Source organism: Bos indicus, chromosome 26, assembly GCF_029378745.1.
Source record: "Bos indicus isolate NIAB-ARS_2022 breed Sahiwal x Tharparkar chromosome 26, NIAB-ARS_B.indTharparkar_mat_pri_1.0, whole genome shotgun sequence".
NCBI classification, from domain to species: domain Eukaryota; kingdom Metazoa; phylum Chordata; class Mammalia; order Artiodactyla; family Bovidae; genus Bos; species Bos indicus.
The window spans coordinates 38,558,308-38,566,158 of NC_091785.1; the positions used below are offsets into that span (position 1 = coordinate 38,558,308).

At 45.0% G+C, this 7,851-nt stretch overlaps 1 non-coding gene across 1 annotated transcript; it reads left to right on the top strand.

Moving 5' to 3' along the window:
- Positions 1-2,802: 2,802 nt before the first annotated feature.
- On the top strand, positions 2,803-2,875 carry TRNAG-CCC (transfer RNA glycine (anticodon CCC)). The gene has a single exon. It is a non-coding gene; the product is annotated as a tRNA-Gly (tRNA).
- The last annotated feature ends 4,976 nt before the right edge of the window (positions 2,876-7,851 follow it).

Genomic DNA, 7,851 nt, shown 5'->3' on the forward strand with positions numbered 1-7,851 from the left:
AGGCAGCCTGGCAAATGCGGAGCCCAGCAGTCCAAGTGTGCTATTAAACCCCAAGGTAATAATGACACCTGCCTCATCAGCCCCCATACGCCCCCGCTGTCCTCAAATGGTTGTTTGTTGACACTGCCTCTCTTGAGCTGTTTTAACTTCGCAGGGAAGGCGGTTCAATGGTGCTGTGAGTCATCCTTCCAAGAAGCAGCCTTCATGCTAAGGCAGGGTGAAGATGCGTCTGCTCCCAGTACCCACTGCCCCTCCTCCTACCCCACAAAGGGCAGCTTTCCTCTGGAATCCACGCACATGCGGTTTCTTCCTCACTGCACCAGCAGGTCCCGGTGCTGTTGCTTGCTGCTTCCAGTTATTCGCTTGGAATCCGAGCCGCTGGGAAGTCAAAACTAGCCTTACTCTACCAGCGTGAAAAGGAGACACAGAAGCAGCCTTTTGGCTTCACAGAGGGAAGGATCTGGGATTTTTCTGCTCTTCCTATGAACATCAGGGCTCCTGCCTACATGGGTCTATGATTACACAGCCATTTGGAAATTCTGTGAATTGGAAGCAGCACTGTCATTGACTTCCTACAAAGAAGAGGCAGCGGGAGAAGTCTTCCGGCAGAGGGACACAGGGGCAGCCATCTGGCTGGAAGTCGCTGTATTTACATAAGTTGTCGCTTCCCTTCAGGTGGCGAGGAGCAGTGTGCTAGGGAAGGGGTGCTAATGTCCAAGGCTATGCTTGACACCACGTATTAATCAGGTTTATATTTTATTTTTTATTTTCTGTATTTTATAATGCTTTATAAAGCCTTGTGAGGGACAGAGACTGACCCTCCCAGGCCTGGCTAATTCCTAAAGACAGTGAAAAACTTGCCTTCAGTATGCCATTCTATGCCAACCAACCAACCCAAAGCCCGTACCTCTGCCCCATCCTTTATCTAACTTTCTCATACCACGCTGATGTTTCCCCTGTCCTAAATCACCCCCAGGCCAGGTGCCAGACATATAGAGACCACCCTTATAGCCCAGAGCCCATTCACATTATTCAGACTATACAATCCTGGTGGTGGTTTAGACACTAAGTCATATCCAACTCTTTGTGACCTCAAGGACTGTAGCTCACCAGGCTCCTCTGTCCACAGGATTGTCCAGGCAAGAATACTGGAGTGGATTGCCATTTCCTTCTTTGGGGGATCTTCCCAGCCCAGGGAATGAACCCCGGACTCCCGCATTGCAGGCAGATTCTTCACTGACTGAACTACCAGGGAAGCCAGCCATAATACAATCCTAAACTTGTTCAAAGTGGCCAGCCATGTCTGCCCTTTGCTTCCCATGGAAACCTCAACAAAGGCTCTGGCCGTGCCCTCTCTTCCCTTCTCCACTCCTGACGTACCCAGGTGCTTCCCCAGGTGACCCTGCAGAGCATGGTATGTCTCCTGCTTTTGGGAACTGTGGGTAATAAACTCTTCTTTTAAGGCAATTAAGTTTCCATGTCTGTCATCTTACCATATCTAATTAATCGAGATCAGACAGGAAGAGGAAGAGAGCGTGATTGTAGGTAATGCCTACCACACTGCAAAGTAGGAATTATTAGCTCCATTTTTCATGTGCATAAAGTGAAGCTCAGACAGTTGAGTAACTTGCTGGTGTTGGTTAACAGGGAATACTGATCATGAGCTAGGGTGCTGCAGTCAACTTCTTTTTTATAGAGATATATGAAATTTTAGAGGTACTGTTATTTGGCAGGAGAGTTGAGTACTATTCATCAAAATTAAAAAGTTTTATTTTAGAAGGGAATTTTCTTAGGCTTAGTTAGTAGAGATGAAATATGTTATGTGAGTCCATTCAGAGGAGCTATTGGGGAAAACTGAGAGAATAACTCTCAGGAACTGGCCGGCATTACTGCATCAAATCTCCTGGGCTTTTTGTTTACATTCTTACAACCTCAAGAGGAGGCAAGCCAAGTTGGAATGTGGCCAGCGGAGCAGAGGGTCCAGCTGAGACTGAACTCGCAGTCCCTCTCCAGGGTATCCCAGTGACAAAACAGGCCGGCCCCAGCATGTCAGTGATGTGATTACATAAGGAAAACCACACGCAGGAAGTAAACATTCATTAGAGGAAGAGCAACACATGGTCTTGCTGTTACTCATATCTGGCCTGGGGACCAGCAGCAGCCACATCACTCAAGATGCAGAGTGATGCAGAATCTCCAACCGCATCCCAGACTCCCCAAACCAGAATCTGCAAGTTAACAGGATTGTTGGATGCTTCACATGCATGCCACAGTTTGGAAAGCCCTAGTCTTTATAGTTCCACACTTGAGAATGGGGGACAGTGGGGAAATGATTAGGATGTGATTGAAGGATGAGATCAGAGATGGACTGAAGCTGTAACTGGAAGAACTTGTACTGAGTCTGTGTGTATGGTGTCTCTTTGGTACCACAGACCCGATAGAGCTCCCATTGCTTTCCTGGTTAGGTTATCAGGGTATCACCAACTCATCCTCGGTAATCCTTTGTCATGGTGAGGGGGGTGCTGTCTTATGCCTTCTGCGCTTCTTTAAAAGATAATGTACATTTTCTCCCAGCACACCTCGTAGCCTGTCTTCTGCACCAGCCACCCTGCCCTTAGACATGTTATCTTTACTTTCCATCCCCTTCCCAACTGGCCTGTCTTCTGCACAGCCTCCAGGCTTGCTTCCACCTTCTATCATTCTGCTCTTCACTACCCATCCTGAGTAGCCTCACAAAGTCCCAGAAGCTGGTTCTAGTCTCTGGAAACAAATTTGGCTGCATGAATCAGAAAATGAGGGATTTCCCTGATAGTCCAGTGGCTAAGACTCTGGACTCCCAATGTAGAGGGCCCAGGTTCAATCCCTGGTCAGGGAACTAGATACCACGTGCCACAACCAAGATCGAAGATCCTGCATGCTGCAAGTAAGACCTGGTGCAGCCAAATAAATACTTTTTTTTAAAAGGAAAAAACAAAAATAAAAAGTATCATAAGTATCCCAGGTCTCAGTCTCCCATATCAAAGTTCTGGAAGTCAGCTGTCCATGGTTTGTACTGCAGTCCCCTTATTCCTCACTGGGCCTCGTATCACAGCTGGGAGTGCACTCTGCTATCAGGTCCAAGACGGCTGCTGTAGCTGGGCCATCATGTGTGTTCCCTGCCCAGAAAGGAGAAAAGGGATGAGATGGGCCTAAATCCACCCTTTAAGGACACTTTCCAGGATTTTGCTGACATTTTGGGTGCTGTTGTTATCATTGTTCAGTCACTAAGTTATGTCTGACTCTGCAACCCCGTGGACCGCAGCACACCAGGCTCCCACGTCCTTCACTATCTCCCCAAGTTTGTTCCAAATCACGTCCCTTGAGCTGGGATGCTATCTAATCACCTCATCCTCTGCCACCCTCTTCTCCTCCTGCCCTCAGTCTTTCCCAGCATTAGGGTCTTTTCCAGTGAGTCAGCTCTTCGCGTCAGATGGCCAAAGTATTAGAGCCTCAACATCAGTCCTTCCAATAAATACTCGGTGTTGATTTCCTTTTTGATCTCCTTGAAGTCCAAGGAACTCTCAAGGGTCTTCTTCAGCACCATAATGTGAAAGCATCAGTTCTTCGGCACTCAGCTTTCTTTATGGTCCAACTTCCACATGCATACATGACTACTGCAAAAGCCACAGCTTTGACTATATGGATGTAAGAATGTAAAAGACTTTTGATACCATGGTAACAACAAGGAAAATCTGGACAAAAGTTAAAATCTTCCTCAACAGGTCTAGCAAAGAGTAGGAGGAAGCCTTGACAAACCGAATTCCAAAAACCCATTCATAGGTGAGCAGAGGGCCACAGCAACTGCCCTGCCTGAGAAAGGATGGGCAACCGGTCTGGACACTTGTGGCAACACGGAGGGGAGAAATGGTCCAGGAATGAGGAGAGACCAGCTCAGTCTTAGCTGCCTGTGTAGCTGTCAGCGTTGATTAGAGAAACAAAACTACTACTATCAGAGAAACAGGGATTAATTTCATGAGTTTGAAAGCTGGGGACCTGGTGAAGCAGACTCACAGGCTGTTGCCTCTGTAGCTAGTATTAAGCCTTAAATCACCAGAGGTCAGCCAGACTGGCAGCCAGAAAGGAAAATTGAATGTGGACAAAGGAAAGAATCGCAAGGATGAACTGAAACTTATGAGGACAAACTGGAATCCACGCTGTCGCTCAAAGTTTCCAATCTGAATGCTCTGGATGATTTATAGGAAAAGCCAACAGCCTTTGCCTCAGAGGTACAGCTGACCTGCAATTCAGAGAAGAAGTGTAGGCTCTCAAGGGAGCTAGAGAGCTGGCCATCAAGGTAAGCGTTCCCATTGTTCCCGCTAACCTTCCGGATGTCCAACAATGGACCTTCAGCTTCACTTCTATCTGCCAGATCTTGTGCAAAATGTCTCTGGGGGCCTCAAGTAACCTAGAAGTACAGAGAAGGAAATTCTCGGAAACATAGTTTCAGTTCAGCCAAACTGACAAAGTACAGAGCTGCCACAGACCGCCTGCAGGCTGGCAGGAGGGCCTCTGAAAGAATTCTGGCAGGAATCTGAAAGAATCCCAAGCACAGAAATAAATTACTCAGCCCAACAATGCTGCCCTGTCAAAGCTGTTGCCAAAGAAGGAAGGAGTCGTGAAGAAATGACAGGTGAGCAGAGACAAATCTCTTAGTCCCACTCAGCTTCATGATGATCATGGTGGTTGGAGGTGGGGGCCCTGAGGAGTTCACTGAATGCACAAAACCAAAAATATCTGAAACTCTAATCCAACCTCCTCCCAATTCAAATACTGACCAGAGAGAAAAGCTGGAAGACCAATGAGAGTTCACCTGTTTTAAAACAGGTAAACTGTCGATCTAATTAAGGCTGCAGCCCAACCAGACTCAAGGAGGAATGACTGATTCAGTCTCTCACACTATCTGCGAGACAGACGAGTGGGTTTGCCTGTTCTGGAAAACAAAGCAAAAATATTATACTTTACTCTCCAAACAAAAAAGATTGAAACATGCAAAGAAGCTAGAATGTGTAACCAAAAGTCAGGAAAATCATAGTCAATAGAAACAGATCCACAGACAAATACTAGTTAATGGATTGACAGATAAGAAATTTAAATCAACTCTTACAAACATATTAGGTTATAGGAAGAGATTAATATGGTGACTGAATATATGGGCTATTTCAAGATAAAAGGAAAAAAGTTAAAATTGAAAAAATTATAACAATACATTGTAGGATTTAAAGTGCATGTAAAAGTGAAATATGACAACAACAGCACATAAGATGGGAGAGGAGTAAAGGTTCTTATATTATTCATGAATTTGGGGTAGACTATGATAAATTATACAGTCAGCAAAAACAAGACTGGGCGCTGACTGTGGCTCAGATCATGAACTCCTTATTGCCAAGTTCAGACTTAAATTGAAGAAAGTAGGGAAAACCACTGGACCATTCAGGTATGCCCTAAATCAAATCCTTTATGATTATATAGTGGAAGTGACAAATAGAGTCAAGGGATTAGATCTGACAGAGTGCCTGAAGAACTATGGACAGAGGTTCCTGACACTGTACAGGAGGCAGGGAGCAAGACCATCCCCAAGAAAAACAAATGCAAAAAGGTAAAATGCTTGTCTGACAAGGCCTTACAAATAGCTATGAAAAGAAGAGAATCGAAAGGCAAAGGAGAAAAGGAAAGATATACCCATTTGAATGCAGAGTTCCAAAGAATAGCAAGGAGAGATAAGAAAGCCTTCCTCAGAGATCAATCCAAAGACATAGAGGAAAATAATAGAATGGGAAAGACTACAGATCTCTTCAAGAAAATTAGAGATACCAAGGGAACATTTCATGTAAAGATGGGCTCGATAAAGGACAGAAATGATATGGACCTAACAGAAGCAGAAGATATTAAGAAGAGGTGGCAAGAATACACAGAAGAACTGTACAAAAAAGATCTTCATGACCCAGATGATCATGATGGTGTGATCATTCACCTAGAGCCAGACATCCTGGAATGTGAAGTCAAGTGGGCCTTAGGAAGCATCACTAGGAACAAAGCTAGTGGAGTTGAGCTATTTCAAATCCTAAAAGATGATGCTGTGGAAGTCCTGCACTCAATATGCCAGCAAATCTGGAAAACTCAGCAGTGGCCACAGGACTGGAAAAGGTCGGTTTTCATTCCAATCCCTAAGAAAAGCAATGCCAAAGAATGTACAAACTACCACACAATTGCACTCATCTCACATGCTAGCATAGTAATGCTCAAAATTCTCCAAGCCAGGCTTCAACAGTATGTAAACCATGAACTTCCAGATGTTCAAGCTGGTTTTAGAAAAGGCAGAGGAACCGCAGATCAAATTGCTAACATCCACTGGATCATCGAACAAGCAAGAGAGTTCCAGAAAAACAGCTGCTGCTGCTGCTGCTGCTAAGTCGCTTCAGTTGTATCCGACTGTGTGCGACCCCATAGACAGCAGCCCACCAGGCTCCCCCATCCCTGAGTTTCTCCAGGCAAGAACACTGGAGTGGGTTGCCATTTCCTTCTCCAATACATGAAGTGAAAAGTGAAAGTGAAGTCTCCCAGTCGTGTCCGACTCTTAGCAACTCCATGGACTGCAGCCTACCAGGTTCCTCCATCCATGGGATTTTCCAGGCAAGAGTACTGGAGTGGGTTGCCATTGCCTTCTCCAAGAAAAACATCTACTTCTGCTTTATCGACTACGCCAAAGCCTTTGATTATATGGATCACAACAAACTGTGGAAAATTCTTCAAGAGACAGGAATACCAGACCACCTTAACTGCCTCCTTAGAAATCTGTATGCACATCAAGAAGCAACAGTTAGAACTGGACATGGAACAACAGACTGATTCCAAATTGGGAAAAGAGTACATCAAGGCTGTATATTGTCACCCTGCTTATTTAACTTATATGCCGAGTATATCACGTGAAATGCTAGGCTGGATGAAGCACAAGCTGGAATCAAGATTGCTGGGAGAAATAACAATAACCTCAGATATGCAGATGACACCACCCTTATGGCAGAAACCTAAGAACTAAAGAGCCTCTTGATGAAAGTGAAAGAGGAGAGTGAAAAAGTTGGCTTAAAACTCAACATTCAGAAAGCTAAGATCATGGCATCCGATCCCATCACTTCATGGCATATAGATGGGGAAACAATGGAAACAGTGACAGACTTTATTTTCTGGGGCTCCAAAATCACTGCAGATGGTAACTGCAGCCATGAAACTAAAAGATGCTTACTCCTTGGAAGAAAAGTTATGACCAACCTAGACAGCATATTAAAAAGCAGAGACATTACTTTGCCAACAAAGGTCCATCTAGTCAAGGCTATGGTTTTTCCAGTAGTTATGTATGGATGTGAGAGTTGGACTATAAAGAAAGCTAAACACAGAAGAATTGATGCTTTTGAACTGTGGTGTTGGAGAAGACTCTTTAGAGTCCTTTGGACTGTAAGGAGATCCAACCAGTCCATCCTAAAGGAAATCAATCCTGAATATTCATTGGAAGGACTCATGCTGAAGCTGAAACTCCAATACTTTGGCCACCTGATGCGAAGAACTGACTTATTGGAAAAGACCCTGATGCTGGGAAAGATTGAAGGCAGGAGGAGAAGGGGGCAACAGAGGATGAGATGGTTGGATGGCGTCACCAATGGAATGGACATGAGTTTGAGCAGGCTCTGGGAGTTGGTGATGGAAAAAGGGAAGCCTGGCATGCTGCAGTCCATGGGGTCGCAAAGAGTCGGACACGACTGAGCAACTGAACTGTTGATAAACTAAGAATGTATATTTAATCCCTAGAGAAACCATTGC